The following is a 19,732-nucleotide window of genomic DNA, read 5'->3' as shown; positions in this document are numbered from 1 at the left end:
AAATTTGTGCTCTTTACAGGTAGGAATATTCACCACAATGATCATTAAAAGATCTGGATAATCAGTAGAAAATAAAAATCTCAACTTCCCACAAGGTATTACAGATGAAAGTGCAAGGGTGTGGGGTCTCTCAAACACATTCATTTCTGCCAGGCAGTAAGTCGGACAACCCCATGACAGGAGGAGGAGGAGGTTCTGAACAAATCCTGCAGGAAGCAGGGACCCTGTTGGGCTGTACCCTCAGTGAAAGGATGTCCAGGGGAAAATTTATCTATTGGTATAGAAAGGTTGTAAGATTTCTCTGCCTGGTTCTAGGTAAAATAGAACCAGAGTATGTAGATGAGAGTATGTGTCTAATTCAACCTGCACAATGGGCCTGAGGTTGGAATTTTGGTCTATGAAACCACAAGCTAAGAAATTACCCCCATAAAAAGTAGTCTCGGGTGGGCGACATCTCTGCCGTGTGTGTTAGAACCAAACACATATTCGGTCTGGAGCAGTGCTTCTCAACCAAGTGACTCTGTCCCCAGAGGCATTTGGCGAGGCCTAGGCACATACTGATTGTCATGGCGGGGTGTGACTTGCATTTAGAGGGTAGAAACCAGAGTTCTGCTAAAACCCACAGTGTACAGGACAAAGGGCTGGGACCCAAAATGTCAACAGTGCCACTGTCTAGAGCAGTGGTTCTCAACCTTCCTAATGCTGCGACCCTTCAATGCAGTTCCTCATGTTGTGGTGACCCCCCAACCATAAAATTATTTTCGTTGCTACTTCATAACTGTAATTTTGCTACTGTTATGAATCGTAATGTAAATATCTGATATGCAGGATGTATTTTCATTGTTACAGACTGAACATAATTAAAGCAGTGATTAACCCTTTGCGGTCCAATTTTATTTTTGGAATTCAAACAGTCTGGTCCAAATTAATTGATGGGATTGCATGCTGAACCGGTTTGCGGTGTCGACCTCAGCCTCAATGTTGGACCTGCTCCTAGCGCCTGGTCTGTCGAGTCAGCCTCGACGTTGGACCAAAAAGGGTTAATCACAAAAACAATATGTAATTATATATGTGTTTTCCGATGGTCTTAGGCGACCCCCAAAGGGGTCGCGACCCACAGGTTGAGAACCGCTGGTCTAGAAGGACATGCTCTCAATTCAAGCCTCATAGGATTCCCACAGATGAAGCCCCAAGTAAGCTGAATTTACAAACCCAAATTAAAAAAACAACAACACTCAAGGCAACAACCCACATGGGCAAATATCAGCAGACACATGACTAATAGGATTAGGTTCCTAGGGACTTTAGATGATAGAATTATCAAAATAAAGATATGATAGAAGGAATTAAAAGCACAGAGGCAACATGAAAAACACGAGGAGGATCTAAATAAGTAACGAAGCTTCTAGAAAGCGCCAATACAGCCCGGAGATAAGGCCCAGTCCGGAGGTGAGGCTGGGCCTGGGTGGCGCTCCATCCCAGGTCTCCACAAGGAGTCAATAGGAGACAGACATCATGGAAAGGCCATACATGCGGAGGAGAAAGCAAACTTATCTGCTACCAGGACTCCCAGAAGAGGAGGCAACACTCAACCAAGGGAAAAAATGTGTCAGGATTTAGAATTTCCAGTGTTAGGGATGGTGCCAGACAGGATGAGGAAAATTCCACGCCTGGTGCATTACAGGGGGAGCCAGCGAGCTTTAATCCCTAAAATAAATGCGTGCAGTGGGACCTGATGGTGTTAAACTTGGGAAGTAAGACAGCTTTTGGTGGGGTTTTTTTGTTTTGGTTTTTTTTACTGGTGGGGAAAGATGGGTTTGAGTGCTGGCGGCCGCAGGCCCTTGCCGGCTGTCTTGGCTGTGCTATTTCCAGCTTGAATCCCCAGAATGCTTGGTTTTTGGGGCTGGGACACACTCAGCTGGTCAAAGCAGAAGGTCTGGGTCCACTCCTTCCCGAGGCAAATGCCCTCAGAGGCCAGGAGAGGACTCTTCCCCATCACCCTGCTGTTTGCATCCTGGAGTCCTGCCCGGGGCAGGCTCACCACCCGGTCCCTGGAGCAGCTGAGCCCACCGCCCACGCAAGCCTGATGGAACCAGCACCTGGCCGGGAGCCAGCACCCTCAGCACCAGCACCTGCAGCACCAGGAGGCTCCCAGAGAACAGAGCAAACGGAGGGAGGAGGCGCCCGTTAGGGATGGCCTTTCCTGGGGGGACTTCGGAGGCAGAGCTGGCAGAGTGAGTGGGCGTGCGTGAGTGTGTGAGTGTGAGCTGCCTGCAGGGCTTCCTCATCTAGGCAAAAGGAGAGAGAGTGAAAAGGAGAACACACAGAACTGGAATGGGATCTCAAGTACTAGAAGGCTGGCCCCCAGTTGAAGAAATACTTACTCTGTAACTGAATTTTCCGTTCTGCATTTAGGCTTAAAAACATTGACTGCAATGGACTAAAACCTCTGTAGTAGACCAGGAAGTTTTAGATTTCAAAACTCCCCAAGGCAGCTTTTGGGGAGAGACCACACAGCCCCCAGCACCAGAGAGGGGGCTGAGGGTTGCTGGAGGCCCCACTCAGCTTACCAAGGAGCAGAGTGGGATGGAGGAGGGAGATAGCGAGGAGAGGCAGCCTGCCCCTCACGGCCTTGGACTTCCTAACCTTTGGGGCAGGCGTGGCGGCGGGAGCTGGAGGGAGGCGTGGGGCTGGCAGGGAGGAGCTCCCATTACACACTTAGTCTTGCTTTTGAGGTGAAGCAGCTTCAGTTGCCTTCTGAGGGCCTGACCTGTGGTAGGATCTCATGAATCCGTTGTCACTTAATGTGCACACGGACCCTCGGCAGCCATGTGAGAATTTTTTAGGAAAGATCACCAAGAGCAAAGATGTGTCATTAGGGACCGAGGCTAAGACCATTCACACCCCTACTCCAACGACCATGTGTGGATGCTAAAGTCGGACAGTGAAGAAGGCTGATAGGAAGGAATGGATTAATCTGAAATGTGGTCCTGGAGGAGAGCTCCACCGAGACCCTGGACCAACAGAAAGATGGACAGGTGGGTCCTAGAGAGAACTGAGGCTGAAACATCGCTGGAGGCAAAAATGACAAAACCGAAGCTATCGTGCTTTGGACACATCAGAAGAAGGCAGGTTCTTTGGAAAAGACAATAATGCTGGAAAAACAGAAGGCGGCAGGAAACAAGGAGACCAAATGTGAGATGGACTGACTCCATGAAAGAAGCCACAGGCTGAGTCTATAGGAGCTGAGCAGGGCTGTGAGGACAGGACACTGTGAATGCAACCCACTCATGGGGTACCCAGGAGTCAACCCCATGGCATGTAACACACACAGGACCCTAAGAAACAGATTCTGTTGGCTGCATCTTACAGATTGATAAACTGACTCCCAGAGAGGTTAAGTAACTCCCCCAGCCGCACACTGCTCAGTGGCAGCTAGGATTTCATGCCCCATTATCTTCCTCTCTGCTTCACGGAGATTAATCCAGGAAACAATATGGCCGAGTCACCTGCCTGCATCTACTTTTGCCTGATCAGTTACTATGTGAGGGAGTTTGGTTCAGCTGATTTAATAACAATAGTTCTTAATAATTAGAATGGCAGTTCACAAACTGGGTGATGAGTCTTCTTTTTAAGAATGTATATTCCTGAATGTATTTAAAATTTTTATTTATTGACTGATTTTGGAGAGAGAGAAAAAGGGAAAGAGAGAGAGAAACATGATTTGTTGTTCCACTTATCTGTGCATTCGTTGCTTGATTCTTGCATGTGCCCTGACCAGGGATTAAACCCATAACCTTGGTGCATCAGGACAACACTCTAACCAACTGAGCAACTCAACCAGGGCTGGGTGATGAATCCTAAAGCCGAGCCAAACTGCCCCAAATTACCATCCGAATGGAAAAAAAGAGTTTATCTTGTATATTTTGCTCATTCTCCATGACGACATCTCTGTACAGAGTTTACTGTTCAGAGGGGTTGGCACACCTCCTCTCATGGTGGGCCATCGCCTCGCAGAATTGGGACGGTCCTGCCAGCGAGCAGAAATCTCCTGAACGGAGCCCGCGATGTGGCCAGGCTGCGCTGTGTCCTGCTCTGGCTCCTCAGTGATGACTGTCACCGGGTCTGGATCTCAACTGGGGTCCACTGTGTCCCCTCCTTGCTGCAAGGGACATGTGGCCCCATCTGCTGACAGGGCTGGTCCTGACTGGGGGCTACCAGCATTGAGTGGGTGGGGGTCAGGGTGCTGCTCAGCACCCCACAGGGCACAGGGCACCCACCACAGAGTCATCCAGCCCAGATGTCAGTGTGCTGAGGGTGCCCTGTTCAAACGCATCTGCCTCACTGAGTAAGTAAACAACTCACTAAAGAAGCCATTCAAGGAAAGAAGTGACAAAATGCTAGATATCCATTTAGAGGCTGGTAGCATCAGGAGGCTGTTGGGGGGCCATTCGCCCCAAGCTGCAAGGAGGCGGGTGGGCTGCCACAGTGAGGGCGTCACAGCGAGGAGAAAGCCCAGTGGCTTGGTCTCAGCTTCAAGTCCACTGCTCTATGACATAAAAGGTTTCGCACTATGGATGATGCAAGATCCTTAATCCAGCACTGCGGGCTTTGATACGCTGTTCTCTGCCTCCATTTTGGTTTTCGAGCCTTTGCAAATTTGGTCACATTCATTTACCTTTTTCCCTCACCTCCTCTCTCCATCAGCCACCCCGGGACCAGAAGTGTTGGTTTGTGGGAAAGGGGCCGTGGGACCGGCACAAAGACGATTCCTCACCCCGACCCACTGGCTGGTGTGGTCTCCCTCCAGGTGCTCGCTTCATTTTGCATTTGAAACGCTTGCCCTCGGACATGACCCAAGGAAGAGCGCAGGAAGCAAGCCGAGCGACGATGGATAAGAACACGTGACCTAAGTCAGCCGTGCTTTTCTTCCACACCCACCAGCACTGGCCGAGGCCGAGGGGTTAAGATGAAGATACACCCACCTCTGCTCGCTGTTCTCACTTCTTACGGTCCTCCCAGGACAAACGTCATATGAATTACAGATAAAATCACCTGTGGGGTAAAAAAAATAAATAAAATAAATAAAGAGCCAAGGTAAATAACTACTTTTAAATAAACCATGACTCTGTAGGAGGTTTCCAGAGTCTTAAAATAAAGATAAGGACTCTTAGGTCATTGATCTAATTTCTTTCTGATTGTTAAACGTATCTCTGTTCAATTATTTTGCTTTGAAATGGATTTATTTTCTATATGTCAAGGTTACAGAGATTACGAAAAGCTTCTGGAGTGTATATATGAACAGAACTGAAAACGTGCTAATTAGATCTATTTTTAGCCATGTTGTGGAGAGAAATTGATGATTTCTTTTCAGTTATGATTTATGAGAACCACGTATAATCCCCAAATCTATAAAACACATAGAAATTTGGTAACTAATAGCTTATTCATGAAGCAAGGTGCACACTGCCCAGCTGCATATAATAGCCCTAAAGAATTTTTAAATTAAACTTTTAATTCTGAGACTGTAGAGATCCTGGTACCCTCTACCCAGTTCGCCTGACAGTGGTATCTTGCAAACTGCAGCCCAACCTCACAGCCAGGAGGCCACGCTGACACAGTCCAGACACGTTGCTGTCCGGTCTAAAACCACGCATCTGGTCTCCATCTCGGTACTTCTGCCGTTTTAAGAAAGGTATAGAATGGACTCACATGTTATGTACCCTTTCAGGACTGGCTTTTTTCACTCAGCAGAATTCTCCGGAGAGTCACCAGGTGCCTGTTGTATCAATAGCCCCCTCTCCCCGCCTCCCCGGTGATGCCTCCAGTATGGATGTGCCGGGTTTGCTGAACACCACACACGCTGAGGGACAGCTGGGCTACTTCCAGGATTGGGGTATTATGAACAAAGCTGCTATAAACACTTCCATAAAGGGTTTTCTTTCTTCTGGGATAAATGCCCAGTGAAGTAGGAGTTTTTTTTTTATTTTTGATAAAGTCCAATTTATCATTTCCTCTTTTATTGACTGTACTTTTGGTGTCAAGAATAATTTGCCAAGTCAGACATCCCAAAGGTTTTCTACAATTTTACTTCTAAAATGTACAGTTTTACATTTAACCAGAAACCATTTTGAGTTAGTTTTTGTATAAGGTGTGGGACTTAGGTCAGGATTTTTAGTGTATGAGTGTCTGTCTAATTGTTCCAACACCATATGTTGAAAAGACTATCTTTCCTTTATGGAATCACCTCTGAACCTTTGTCAAAAATCAGCTGGGCACGTTTGTGGGCATACATGTCTGGATGTTCTATTCTGTTCTAGTGATCTATGTAAATATCTCTCCACCAATGAAACAGTCTTGATAAATATAGCGATATAGCAAGTCCCGAAACTGGGTGGACTGTTTCCTCTGACGTTATTCTTCCTTTCAAAGCAGTTTGACTCCTCCAGTTCCTTTCCATTTCATACAAATAAACTTTAGAATATTTAGTCAAAATTTACAAAAATAATCTCACCGGTCTCCTCACATACAATCCTGTTACAGTCGCCTGGGCCTCCTCACCCACAATCAGGCAGAGTCTGGAGACTCTCAACATGCATACTCTCATGGACTAAGTGTGTCTCTCCGTGCCTATACTCCAGTATAATACTAGCTGCTAAATCTGTTTTAACGTATAAGTAAGAGAAATATAATTAGTACGTGTGTTTGCAGATGTACTGTTAAACCCATTTTTATCTGAAGTAACTATTTGCATGTGCAGTTTTGCTTCTAGAGCCCAGAACAGAAATTCCATCCACCCACCACCACCAGCTCCCAGCTGCGGGCATGGCCGGTGGGTGATGGAGTCACCCATCTGCTTACTGGTGGGCCCCGCCAGCAGTTTGGAGGAGATGTGATCCCAGAAGGAGAGTTAACATTCCTGGGAGTTCTGTCCTTCCTTCCAGCAACCCCCAAATCCATACTGAGCGTCTCTCCTGTCAGGCGGTCTTGGGGACAGTGGATGGACCCCCTGTGTGTCAAGGGACCCCAGGCCTGGGCCCTTAACGGCTTGTCCCACTCTCATCATGACTCACAGGGCTGTACATACAACACACACAACAGCTCCTTATGTCCTCAATAGTCGTAAGGCTGGGAAGTTTGAGAGCTGCTGTCCTAAACGACGGAGTCCCCAGCCTGCCCAGTGGTGGGGCCTGAGCCCTCTCTGGGCCCAGACGACTTTCCTCCAAGAAGTCTTGGAACATAGAGGAGAAATTCTCATGGATCCAGGGGTCACTCGCTCTCCTGCCCTCTGTGCACCATGAAGGGGGTGGAGGGAGTGCACCCCTTTGTGCCCCAGTGTCCTGGCACCTGAGAGGGGGTGGGCTGCACTGAGGAGAGGGAAGTCTGGAGCAGCGCTACCCAGGATTCCCTGAGCCTTATGTGAGGGGCCCCAGGAGGGCCCGAGACCTCCACGGTGTCCCCATGAAAGACCAGCAGGTGCCCTCCCACCCCAGGAAGAACAGGCCGCCCTCCAAGGCAGCAAATAGCACATCTCAGGTACTTGAACACAAAGCGAGGGGCTGCCAAAGCACCTGTTCCGGATACTGAGTTTTCACCTTGAAATCATGACAATTCTCTCTCTCTCTCTCTCTCTCTCTCTCTCTCTCTCTCTCTCTTTTTTATTGCTTAAAGTATTACAAAGGATATTACATATGTGTCTATTTTATCCCCCCTCCCTAGACAGTCCCCTAGCCTCCCCTATCCCCCAGTGTCTTATGTCCATTGGTTATGCTTATACGCATGCATACAAGTCCTTTAGTTGATCTTTTATCCCCCTACCTCCTGCCCCCCAACCCTCCCCGGCCTTCCCGCTGCAGTTTGACAATCTGTTTGAGGCAGCTCTGCCTCTGTATCTATTATTGTTCAAAAGTTTATAATGGTCTCTATTATCCATGAATGAGTGAGATCATGTGGTATTTTTCCTTCATTGACTGGCTTATTTCACTTAGCATAATGCTCTCCAGTTCCATCCATGACGTTGCAAATGGTAAGAGTTCCTTCCTTTTTAGAGCAGCATAGTATTCCATCGTGTAGATGTACCACAGTTTTCTAATCCATTCATCTACTGATGGGCACTTAGGCTGTTTCCAGATCTTAGCTATGGTGAATTGTGCTGCTATGAACATAGGGGTGCATATATCCTTTCTGATTGGTGTTTCTGGTTTCTTGGGATATATTCCTAGAAGTGGGATCACAGGGTCAAATGGGAGTTCCATTTTCAGTTTTTTAAGGAAACTCCATACTGTCTTCCATAGTGGCTGCACCAGTCTGCATTCCCACCAGCAGCGCACAAGTGTTCCTTTTTCTCCACATCCTCTCCAGCACTTGTCGTTTGTTGATTTGTTGATGATAGCCAGTCTGACAGGTGTGAGATGGTACCTCATTGTTGTTTTGATTTGCATCTCTCGGATGATTAGTGACTTTGAGCATGTTTTCATATGTCTCTTGGCTTTCTGAATGTCCTCTTTTGAAAGGTGTCTATTTAGGTCCTTTGCCCATTGAAATCATGACAATTCTTAATTGGTCACTTAGCTTCAAACCCATTCTATTAAGCAAGTGCCCCTCAGGGCCGAGGTGAGCGGCCGGCACAGCTGGAGGTCACGGCTCCGCCGTCCCCAGCACCGCGGTGGGACAAGCAGCAGAGCGGCCTGACAGCAGTCCGGTTTCTGTAGCCCTGACTCCCGCAGAGACGCAGCCACTGACTTTCTGCCGAAGTCAGTCTTCAATCGAGGCCTGAAGGGCTCCCTGCACGTGAAGACCTCCCGCTGCAGAAACCGTCTTTCCGTTTGCAGCGTTCTTGACTCACCCACCGAACAGAACCCCTGACACTCTGCTCCCCGCCCGAGGGCCACTCCCCCTGGCGCTGTGCCAGGCCTGGGTGGGAGAGCAGCCCCGCGGGACGGAAGCCCCAGGGTCCTGACGATTTCCTCACAAAGGGCCTGCGTCGTCTTCTGCGCACGTCCTCCTCCCGTCTGGGGCACCATGCCCTGACGTGGTGCTTGGCAGCAAAAGCAGGTTACAGCACAGACGTGGGGCTGTGTGTGTACACACTGTTTCTCTCTGTGGGCGGGCAGGTGCTTAAAGCAGCTTCCGGATGGAGTAGGTGTGGGCAGTGACATTTTAGGTGATTTATATTTTTTTGTTACGTTTTTCTCTCCGGTGTTGTGTTTTTATTTTTGTTTTTTAAACAAAAGATACAAGCAATTTTAGTATCTAAATAAAGGAATGAAATTATTCTAACTTTAGAGGGGAAATGACATCGTATAGTTTTTATATAATGAGACTGAAGTCCCATGAAATGACAGTATGATAAATGCACCTTTGTGTTAAATCCTCATTGGCTTGGATATCCTGAGCATTAAGCTCTAAGACTCAAATCGATGTCAGGAAGCCTGAACCCTTTCCACAGGGGGCAGCTCTCTGAGCAGCAGCCCAGATGGACAGAAGAGATACTTTTGTATTCACATATCGGCCACCTTAAAAACCAGAGTGAGTAATACTCTGTAACATATTGCTTCGCAAACAAGAAGGCTCAGGATTCTAGGAGGAGATTTTCCAGTCACTCAGATGTTTCCCTTTTCCTTCTCGTAACCACATGATTATATTAAAGAAATGAAACTTTTGAAACAGAAGGAATTTTAAAAATCTGTGACGTCAGGCAGTGAGAGCGCCCGTGTCCCTGTGTAAGGACGGCGAGGCCCTGCCTGTGAGGTGCCGTCATTCATTCCATACCGTCCCAGGAGCCAGACGTGGACTATTCCCACTACGACAACAAAGTGCGACTTTTACATTCTGGTGAACACGCGTCTGCCCTGTCGGGAGATGCCAGCTGGGGTGGGGACACGGGCTTGGGAATGCAGGGGGTCCAGGAACTCGAGACCCTTCTCACCAATCCCACGTGTCTGGGGCAGGAAGAAACGCAGTGTTGAGAGGGCAGCTTAGGTGAGGCTGCGCTTGTGGGAGCTCAGCAGGAACTTCGGTTCATCGGGGAGACAATCTGCTTGGAGTGAACCGGCGATCATTTAATTTTTATGTAATTTGACTATAACAGCCAGGGTTCCAAAAATAAATAGTTGTATCACTTGTTTCAGGAACACATTCTCTTCAGTTCAAACAGTTTCTAACTTGAAATGCATATTTGTTAGGAAAAGTGCGGAGACCTGGCTCAGGAGGATGAGGAGGAAGGAGGGGCGGGTGCGCAGCAGCCTCGGCCGCTGGCCAAGGCTGCATCGTGGGGGAGGACGCTCTTCCTGCCGCACGGCACCCCCTCACCCGTGGCGTCCTCGCCGTGGGTCCGGCCTGCGGCGGCTTCCGCCTGCACTTCCGTGGGGATGGCAGAGAGCTGCCGTCAGGTCCTCTTTTAGGGTGCCCTTCACGTGGCTCCTGGGTGGGAGAGCAAACTGGTTTGCAGCCACTAAATTCCCGCAGGGATGAGCCCGGAGCCTCTGTCCTCGGCCCAGTGAACCTCCCCTCTGACTCACGGTCAGTCTGTCCTGGGGGGTGATGGCCAGCAGGGTCACGGGGCCGGCACCGCAGGGAGGAGGTGAGGTGGGGACCTGCTTCTGTCCCACAGCCTTCTCTCCTGGGAGGACCCAACGTCCTGCCCCCATAGCTTCACGGCACCTCCCCCAGGACCCGGTCCTTGACAGGTTCAAAACTGTGGCAAGGCCACCACAGGGTGGAGGAGGTGTGTGGGGAAAGGCGGTGGGACCCAGGGCCCTGGGCGGGGAGGCTGTGGGCAGCTGTCCTGTTTCACTGTGGGGCCAGTGGGGTGCTGAGGGGACGACAGACAACAAGGCATCCCGGTGAGCTCAGTGTGACCACTGACGTGACACCACTGAACACCTGCTGACCGTTCAACAGTGTGTGACAGCCTGTGTGACAGCCGTGATGGCCATGTGACAGATGCGTGACAACTGCATTTGGAAACTGTGTGATAAGTGTGTCAGCGTGTGTGACCACTGCATGTGATAACATGGCTTTAAGGTCACAAACAGAGCCGACAGACACTGGAGCTTGGGAGCTGCCCACCTGCCTACACCGGGTGTCTGCTTTGCTCAAGAACAGAACCAGTGACTCCTGCACTAGCGAGCGTGTCCTGTGGTCCCGGCTTTCTCGCCACAGAGCCCAGGCCACCTCCCCGCTCACCCAACGTGCCCTCAGAGGTGTGCACGGCTTCACGCAAGCTCAGCCACCCCTCCCAACGCCCGCTCCACAGGCCCGTGAGAATGTCTTCACAGGCGAGGTCACGTTCATGAGAAAGAGCAAATGACACATTGTGCATACCATGTGCACGTGCGTTAGCATCCGCTTAATTCAACTTTAAATGGGCCCTTCAGCTCCTTCTGGAAAGAAAACAGTGAACTGGGATCACCTGAACGTCTTGTTCCCACGCCATCGGCACGATAAGCAGTAACGAGCACAGCACATGGCAGAGCGAGGAAGGGCCACCCAGCGGGCAGGTACGCGGCCGCTCCTGGTTCCCACAGTGCAGCTGCTCCGCTGTCTCCCAGGTCTCAGGCACTTCAGCCCACGAGCTCATACGTCTGAGGTGGGTGTCCAATAAGGTCTAGAGCCTTTCAGGTGTGGATAAAAGTATGTGGTTCCCAGTATCCCGGCATCAGACTACAGCTGTGGGCTCTGCCTCAATCTCCTTATCAGCACTTTGGTCCTCCCCAAACCTGTCCCTTAAGCCCCCACAGCCCACCCCACGACGAAGACCGCTGTCTCACCAGGACCAGTGGGTTAATTCAGCCAAAACGCATCATCATTCAAACCCCTGAGATTCAGTCTCTACCCACAGAGGAAGTCTGCACGTGTCCATCCGGAAAACCCCCACGAGTTACGTCAGCAGCCGGGCACCAGAGGGGGGCCTCCCAGGATGGGCATGAACTTCTCCCTGATCCTGTTAGGCCTCAGAAGGGAATGTATGGATGGTTCTTGTTCTTCTCTACATTAATTTGCTTAAATGAGCCTTAGAGATTCATTGCCATGAGAAATAATGTTCCGTTGATAAAACTAACCCATGGGAAGAATGGAAAATTGGACAGTACAACAAAAAATAAAACAGAAGGAAAAATACCTTTAATCCCATCACCACAGACAACCACCATCAATGCTGGTCTGTGGGTAGTTTGACTTGCTGGGCCAGGGGCACAGGGTGGGGGAGATGGACAGGGTGGGGGAGATGGACAGGGTGGGGGAGATGGACAGGGTGGGGGAGATGGACAGGGTGGGTGCGGGAGGACGGGCACCCACATCACAGAGGCAGGGAGCTGACCCGGGGCAGAGCTCACTCTCAGCGTCCTCAGTCTCCATTTCCAAAGTCCTGCTCTCCGCTCCCTCCCATGAAGTCAACAGTAAAACAGGCTTAGCAAGACCAACAAGGGGAAGAGTTTGGGGAGTGCACTGTCTGATTGGACGGGGCAGTGGGTATGGAGGCAATAGAGAACACGTGTATGCAAATCGGTGTGTAATTTGTATATAAACATTGACAGTGGTTAGAGCATCAGCTCTTGCACTGAAGGGTCTTAGGTTTGAGTCCCAGTCAAGGGCACATGCCTGAGTTGCAGGTTCTATTTCTGGCTCAGTCAGGGTGCATGCACACCTCCCTCCCTCTCTCCCTCCCACCCTTCCTCCTTTCCTCCCTCCCTCTCTCTAAAAATCAATGGAAAAAATATTCTCAGATGAGGATGAACAACAACAAAATACACTGAAAGAGACAGATGGAAATACCACGATAAATTAGGTTCCATTACCTCGGCACATAGCACTGCACAAGATAAAAAACAACACATATGCTTTTCCTTAATTGATATTCCCAAGTCTCCTATGATCAAAGGTACTTCTCTTCTACAGAGGACAAGCTATAACCGGTGGTTAAAATCACAACTGTTTCATCTGGAAAACATGACACATTCTCTTTCCACATGTCCCTGGGGCTGGGCACTGTTTTTCGATGGCACAGTCTCTTGCTGTGACAGTCGCCTCACAGCTCACACAGGGGCCCATGTTTCCTGGCAGGAATGAGCCCCGAGGAAGCCCCCCGCCCCCATCATTACAGGTTTCTCAGAAAAACAAGTCAGGTTTCCCAGAGATAAAACTCAAGTTGTTTATCCTGAGTGTTGCCTGCCGGCTCCCACACGTCTGCATTTCCCGAGACTCTAGAATTTTCTACTTCTCATTGGCTGCGTATTAAAGAAGCCAATGATATATATTTCCTATCATTCCTCATCTACACGATGTATTTTTTTTTCTTTTAGTGGAAACAATTTCAAGGAAATTTGTTCAGTCAGAAACTGTCTTTTTCGCTGAAACCGGTTTGGCTCAGTGGATAGAGCGTCGGCTTGCGGACTGAAGGGTCCCAGGTTCGATTCCGGTCAAGGGCATGTACCTGGGTTGCGGGCACATCTCCAGTAGGAGGTGTGCAGGAGGCAGCTGATCGATGTTTCTCTCTCATCGATGTTTCTGACTCTCTAGCTCTCTCCCTTCTTCTCTGTAAAATATCAATAAAATATATTTAAAAAAAAAAAAAAGAAACTGTCTTTTTCTTGAAGCAACTGTGAACCAGCACTCCGGAAAGGAGATGAGTGACATCAAGTCCCACTTCACCAAGGCTCATGCAAGATCGCTCGTCCTGTGACTAAGCAGCTAATCGGATAACGGGCAGTGATGTTAGTGCATTTTAGTTCACATAAGCATTTCAGCCCATTGCATTAATTGCTACGATGTGAAATGAGATATCCAGACGTAAAACTTGACATGCACTATTTTTCCTGCTATTCTCCAGAGACACTTCCCCCGACCCCCCAAAAAGAAAGAAAACAGGAGGGGAATTCTCTTCCTGGCTGTTACCAGCTTCATTTGATCCCCATAAGTCCAAGGAGACGACCAGAATCCGCTGGGCAGGAGGGCTGCGGCTCAGCAGAGCACAAACACTGATTCTGTCACAGGGGCTGGGGCAAGACTAAGTTCTCTTGGAAATTTCTAGAGCTCACCAAGCTGAATTCAGAGGGAAGGAGATCTGAGTGCCTCTGCACGTACGTAGTGGGGCCCTGGGAGCCTGGCCAGCTGGAGGCAGACCCTCTGTCGCCCACACCCTTCCCAGGCCAGAGAGAACGGAGCCAGGAATGACTCCTTTACAGGAATAAATGTACCTCTTCAAGCTAGAACTTAACAGGAACGGCTGCATGGGTTCAGATTAGCCTGAGGGTTTTGAGGCTCTGCTGGCCTACAGTTCCAGCCTTTGATTTTCATGTGCTCAATACTCCTGGAGTCTAAGATAAGACTTAAGTGCCACCGGTTAAATACCTGAGATGGTTAAAAATATCCAGGAAGGCCATTGCATTCTGGGAATGCTGCCCTGGGCTTGGTCCACTCCTGTGCTAGCCTGCCTTCCTCACCCAGCCCGCTTGCGCTAGTGACCCGAGCCCAGGTTGAGGACAGAGGAGGAGTGGCCTGGAGGGTGTGCCAGTGAGGCAAGGGGGGGTACCCCTAAGTCAAGAGATGCCCTGGTTTCCAGGGGGAGAGGTGGAGGAAGCAGAGCACAGGGAACTGCCCCTTCCCCCGCCCACAGAGCACAGGGGACCTTGGAGCAGTGCTGGGAGTGGGCCAGGGAGCCCTTGGCCTATACAGTTTTGATCTGTGAATTGTCAGGGTCTTTCTGCATCAATTTAATAAAGTGACACAGAAGTTTTCTGTACCATTTATACATCACACTTCAATTAGTCTTTTTCTAAACACACAACCCAATAAAAATCTTGGGTGTTTGCATTTAGAACTGACGTATCCCTGACTTGTTTTTTTCAGGTTTATCATCTGCAAGTCAGGGGTCTGAGGTGGCAGTCAGTCCTCGTCCGACTCGGGAGGAATTAGAGGATGTGTGTCAACAGAGCGGCCCATGTCTCACGGGGCCCAGGACGTTCCCACCTGCCTCACAGGAACACGCCCATGGGCTCCGAGGGCACATTAACAACAAGGCCCCCAGTCTGTGTATCGCTGGTCAGTCTGACCTCACCCAGCACATGGAGAGGCTGAGCGGGACCACTTATGTGTTGTTGTTTTTTAAGTGATTTTAGAGCAGTGGTTCCCAGCGGGTTTTTTTGGCCATGCCCCATCTAAGCATCTCTAAGATTCTGATGCCCAGCCTGTGACATGTAATTCTTATTATTCAAAAAGTGAACTCCTATTCACATGGAGGAAGCCTAAAAGGCCATTAACTTGGTCTAAACAAGCTTCCAAAGAATATGGCATCCATGAAAGAGAAAAAGAAAAGAAGGAAAGGACAGTTGAAGTACTGAGGAAATAATAACTAAGAAATTGTTTAAAAAAATAATAATATGAAGTGATATGAAAAAATAGTAAACAAAGTGTCAGAACATACAACAGAGAACTGAAATGCATAAATATGTCACAATATACATTTATGTACTATCAGACCCCTAGAACCATAAGAAATGCAAAAAATTCACTGTTAATAACTCATTCTCGAATTGTCCCCCTTGAAAATAAAATTGTCCCCCTGTGGGGCGTGTGCCCCACATTGGGAACCAATGTTTGAGAGAGAGAGAGAGAGAGAGAGAGAGAGAGAGAGAGAGAGAGAAACACTGATCAGCTTCCTCCTGCACACCCCTACTGGGGTTCGAGCCCGAAACCCGAGCATGTGCCCTGACTGGGAATAGAACCTGCAACCTCTTGGTGCCTGGGACAACGCTCAGCCAACCGAGCCACACCGGCCAGGGCCGGGCTGTGTATGAATTCCTCCTAGAATTTCTTTTTTTTAAAAAATATATTTTATTGATTTTTTACAGAGAGGAAGGGAGAGAGATAGAGAGTCAGAAACATCGATGAGAGAGAAACATCGATCAGCCGCCTCCTGCACATCCCCCACTGGGGATGTGCCCGCAACCCAGGTACGTGCCCTTGACGGGAATCGAACCTGGGCCCCTTCAGTCCTCAGGCCGACGCTCTGTCCACTGAGCCAAACCGGTTTCGGCCCTCCTAGAATTTCTTGACTGAGTGGATTCCGTGGCTTCTGTTTTCACCTGACATTTGGTTTGGTTGCTCCTCAAAGTTTCCTGATGTAGGTTTGTTCTTACAAACAAACCAGCTGGGTAAAGGGAGGCCAAGGAGGGCCGCAGGCACACACAGGTGAGATCCCAGAGGAGGGGGCCGAAGAGCCAATGGGCTGCCCGTCTCTCTCTGCTTCACTTCAGCTCACCTTGAGAGAACGGCTGAAGCTCTCAGGAAAGTGCCGGATGGCAAAGCTGATGTGGCCCAAGTGAACCCCGAGTGGCCCTCACTGTGGCGTGCAGATCACAGTTAAAGGCAGGTACCATTCAGCCAGCCACGTGGACCAAGGGCCCGCGTCCGCGACCAGCTTCAGAGGCTGTCCCTCGGTACCCCAAGCTGGCTGCCACCTGGCTCTCCTCACGGCACCGGGTTTGATGCTGGTGATGCGATGTGCAATGTGATGTAGAGATCTCGCAGCAGTGGGACCCTAAATTGTTCCTATCCCCCATGAAACTGCCATCAGTACCTGCATTCAGATGTCAGACATGTGTGCCATTCTTCTCAGACCCCTGAGACCTCTACTGTCCTCATCACACAGTTACTGGGCGCCCCTTCCGTTCGTTCTGACCCCCAGCACCCACACACCCTGGCGCTGCCCCATCTGCTCCCCTTCACTGCCGCCCCCACACATCCGAAATCTGCAGAAGCGAGAACATCCTCCCACCGCACCACCCTCGCCCGCACTGGTCCTGCCCTCCTGGTGCCTGAGTAAGAGACGCTTCCTCAGAAGAACAGCCAAACACCCGGACAGGAGGGGACCAGACTGCACAGCCCTGGATGCTGAATCGCCTGAGAGGCTCAGACCCACCTGCCTGGAAACCCAATATTTTGTCATTTCCTATCAACCTATGTGCTCTGTCCGACCTATTAATTATGGCACACACACCTGTAATTATGGTGATGCAGTGCCAACCGCACACTGGGTAGGAACTCTTTGTTATAACTCAATTAACCCACCAGTACATATTTCGGAGCATCTGGCTTGAGTGGGACCCTGTGCCAGGCATTGAAAAGAAAAACTGCACAGCCTCCCGCTCCATACCAGCTAAGAACTTGCTTCCCTCTTTTCCCTCCGTGCCTACAAAAACACCCAATTTTTTTCTTAAATTATGGAAATCTCAAGGTATAAAAAAAAACTACTGCAAAGTGGAATATAGAAATTGAAGAGGAATCAGAACACTATTTGGCACTGGCCTCAGAAAGAATCTGAAAGTTGTTCTCACAATGTGTCCCTACTTAAGGTGCAGATATAACCGTCTTTCCTTGGCAACACTGTTAATCCCGAGTGTGTGCGCTGGTCTGCACCCAGCACCCAGCACCCAAGTGGACTGCACCCCCCAATGGGGCGCAATGCCTCCAAAATCCACGGTTTAAAAGAAACCAGAGCATTTCGGCCCCGTTGACTGGAGGGAGTTATGAATGAAGTGGAGCCTTGGAGGCCAGCTGTACATGCTGAACTTCCTGGAGATGGGGGAGGGGGCTTCCTTTTGCTTAGACCTGCCTAGGGTCTGTGGGACCTGGCCTGCATTTCTCAGCAGAAATGAAAACTTCTTGGCTTCATCTGCGTGCTTCCATGGCCCGGGAGACAGGATGACCTTGGGGAGCTCACTTACCGGACACCCCCTTTAGCAGCTGCCCCTGAGCAGGGCTGAGGAGGAAACCAGCATGCGGGCACTTGGGGCTCCTCCCAGGCCACCTCCCAGGGAGTCATCTGATGCACCAACAGAGTCAAAATCCGCTCACAGTCACCTGCTTAACACTGGCCTTGAGCACAGGCCGCAGGAAGCAGGGGTTTGCAGCCCCAGGAAGAAGGAGGAGGAGGAGGAAGCTGGGGGTGTGGGGGAAAGGGGGGGAGAGGATTTCTGTAAGGGTCAAGTAGAACCCACCCAGCCCAAACCGAGTTCTGGGCTGTGGTTTTGGAAGACGTGACAAAGATGTGAAAAGGGAGTCACAGTCCACGACCGTGGCCCTGCTCCAAGAGCCAGAAACCAGAAACTGAACCTGCTGAACCCAGGCGGTCTGGGTGGGGGCTGCACAAGTTACCCCGAAACCGCTGTAGCACAAACACTTGGGGGTGCACAGATGCCACGGATCCCTGGGAACTCTGCTGGCTTGGAGGAGTTTCAGGGGTGCAGAGAGAGCCCAACTCACGCTGCCTGTTGTCCCTGCCATTGTGCCAAGATCTGAGACCTGCTCAGCCTCGCCCTCCTCGCCCCCAGGGGCCACTGTCCAATCCTGGTCTGTTCTCTGCGTCCCCAGCCCCAGCCCCAGCCCCGGCTCGGCGGGCCAGTGTGGAAGCCCCTACTCTTCCTTGGCCAGCCCGGCTCAGGCTGCGAGTTTGTAGAATTCCGTGTTCCCTCAGCCTAATTCAGGTCCGCACCCTGGCCAGAGAAGGCAGGGTGCCCTGCGCGTGTGCGCGTGTGTGCATGCGCGCGTGTGCATATGTGTGTGTGTGCACGCGCGTGTGTGCATATGTGTGTGTGCACGCGCGTGTGTACGTGTGTGTGTACGCATGGGGGCGACGTTCACTGCCACAGGGGCGGCAGGAACGGGTGAGGAGCCGGCCCCAGAGCGCGGAGGACTCGCCCACGTTCCGCCTCCTCTTCGCGGAGCCGGTGCGCCCACCAACCAAGCCAGGACGCGCGCCAGGAGAGCCCACTCGGGTACCCCCCACCGACCTTCCCCCGAGGTCCCCTACCCCACGTCGCAGGCGCCGCTTTGCCCCTCCTGTCCTTGCTCTCACCTGGGCTTAGGCAGATCCGACGCGGACCGACGGGGCGGCAGCGGGAACCGGTCTGCAGCCGCGGACGCTGGGACCCCCATGAAAGCGCACGGAGTGGCCAGAGCCCGCGCCTCGCTGACGCGGGTGCTTGGGGGCGGCGCCCAGCACAGCCCCAACCCCGCTCCAGTGCCCGGTGGGGGGTGGTAGGAGGGGGAGGAAGGCTCTTCCAATGTCTCTCCCCAATCTTCCCCCCACCCTACCGCACGGCCCGGGAGAAGCTGCGGCGCCTGCCCATCGCGCTTGGGACAGGTGCCTGAGCCTCCTCCCCCAGCACCCCCTCTCCTCGAACCCGGACCCTGCGGTGTAGACCCCGACACCTCCACAGCCCCCGCTTCTTCCCTCCCCCCGGGACCCTGCGGTGTAGACCCTCCCGCCTCTGTCCCTGCTCCGGCCCCAGGACCCTCCGGTGTAGACCCCCGGCCCCATCGCGCGCGCAACTTTACCTCAAGACCGGACTCCGCGGGCTGCCGCTCCGCTAGCCCGGCCGGCGGCCTCCACGGGGCGGAGCGCGACGTCTCCGGAGCCCGCTGCCCGCGGAGTCCGGCACCGCCCCGCGCGCCGCCCCCGGCCCGGCCCGGCCTCAGCGATCCACTCCGCTGCGGTGGCGCGGCGCCCCCTCGCGCCCGGCCGCGGGTTGCGAGGGCCAGAGGACCCCCGCGCGGCTGCCAGGAGGCCACGAGGCTACGAGTCCACGGCCGCGTCCACTGGGAGCGCACGCCCGGGGCGCACCGCGCCCACCAACGCGCCAGGCACACGCGCTCCCCCACTCAGTGGCGTGGGGGGCACAGAGCCTCCTCCCACACGGCTGAGCAACCCTGGGGAAAGGGCAGAGGAGGGCTC

The 19,732-nt window shown here is 51.5% G+C and overlaps 1 protein-coding gene across 2 annotated transcripts in view; it reads right to left on the bottom strand.

The window, feature by feature from the left end:
• The window catches only part of KCNG2 (potassium voltage-gated channel modifier subfamily G member 2), a 35,894-nt gene extending 16,467 nt beyond the window's left edge, over positions 1–19,427 (bottom strand). The window contains exons 1-2 of one of the 2 annotated variants that reach the window (XM_081097283.1): positions 19,336–19,427; positions 4,986–5,055 (exon numbers count right to left, since the gene is read on the bottom strand). The gene's annotated coding sequence lies outside the window, so the exon portion shown is untranslated. Of the gene's footprint in view, positions 1–4,985; positions 5,056–18,853; positions 18,931–19,335 lie in introns of those variants that run through there. The other variant, XM_081097282.1, reaches the window with a different exon arrangement.
• Between the last annotated feature and the right edge of the window lie 305 nt (positions 19,428–19,732).

The sequence above is a fragment of the Myotis nattereri genome (genome assembly GCF_964212035.1).
Source record: "Myotis nattereri genome assembly, chromosome: 8".
NCBI lineage: Eukaryota > Metazoa > Chordata > Mammalia > Chiroptera > Vespertilionidae > Myotis > Myotis nattereri.
The sequence above is the reverse complement of the archived record's forward strand: the minus strand, read 5'-3'. Positions and strand labels throughout refer to the sequence as shown.